A 1,422-nucleotide genomic window follows, 5' to 3' on the forward strand; every position below is an offset into this window, starting at 1 on the left:
AAGTTCCTTAAGACAGGTTTATCTTCTGTGTTAAGGAGCTTTCTAGAAAATTACAATATTTAGTTTACTGAGAAATCTTCTACACAACATTGTAGAACAAAGAAAGTCATAAATCAAGACATTTTCAGATATATTGATGGGTGTGTCATATAGGCAGTTACAGAAAAATGGGAAATCTCTACAGTGGGTCTCAGAGCTATCTGATGAAATTCTGAAATTTGAGTTGTTGGAAGATGTAATATACTCTGAAAGATGTTACCTGAAAATTTCAAGGTTGCCAGATTAGCAAAAGTGGTTGACAATGAATAGCTATGGGATTGTGGATGGCCTGACATAATTTGTCTCTTGCTCTGGAACACTGAAACTCTCCATAATCATGAAGCTCAATGTGCCAATTTGTTCTATAAAGTATTTACCATGAGGTTTTTGCTCTTATTTTTTAATTTTTAATACCTGAACTAATGATATGAAAATTGGTTAGTATCATCATCAAGGATAGAGGTGATTTGGGCATCTCTGAACTCAAGCTTCCAGTTAGTAGTGTGGTATTTGATGGTCAATGTTGTGAATTTGTTCAAAACCAGCACAGATGTATTCTCTTGCAGCTTGTTTATATTTAATGCAGGGTGATATGTATGGATCTACTTGCATTCTTCTACAAGTACACATACAGTTTGAGCAGCACCATTTGTAGAAGATGTTGTCTGTTTTACAGTATGTATTTGTGGCTTCTTCATCAGAATCAGGTGTCCAGAGTTGTGTGGACTTATGAATGGCTCTTTAATTTGTTTTCCATCCAATACCATGTGGTGTTTATTGCTATAGTTCTGTAGTACAGCTTGAAATCAGGGATGATGAAGCTTTCATCAAATCTTTTATTACTCAGGATTGTTTTAGCTATCCTGTTTTCTGAATATCTGTAAAGAATTCTTTTGATATTTTAATGAGGATTGCTTTGAATCTATAGATTGCTTTTAATATGATGGTCATTTTTTACTATGTTAATCCTACTGTTCATGAGCATGGGACGTTACTCTATCTTCCATTATCTTCTTCAAAAAGTTGAAGTTTTTATCATGCAAGTCTTCTACTTGCTTGGTGACAGTTACCCCAAGATATTTTTATTCTTTGAGGCTATGGTAAAAGATATTGTTTACCTGATTTCATTCTCAGTCCATTTGTCATTTGTATATAGGAGGGCTACTATTTTTGTTTGTTTTTTTTTTAAGTTGATATTGTATCTAGTCACTCAACTGAAAATGTTTACTCAGTGGAAGTTGCCTGGTAGACTTTTTAGGATCACTTGTATATACTGTCATATCATTTGCAAACAATGATACTTTGACTTTTTTCTTTATAATTTGTGTCTCCTGATCTTTCTCATTAGTCTTATTACTCTAGCTAAACTTCGGGCACTATTTT

Source organism: Microtus ochrogaster, chromosome 8 (genome assembly GCF_000317375.1).
Source record: "Microtus ochrogaster isolate Prairie Vole_2 chromosome 8, MicOch1.0, whole genome shotgun sequence".
Taxonomy (NCBI): Eukaryota; Metazoa; Chordata; class Mammalia; order Rodentia; family Cricetidae; genus Microtus; species Microtus ochrogaster.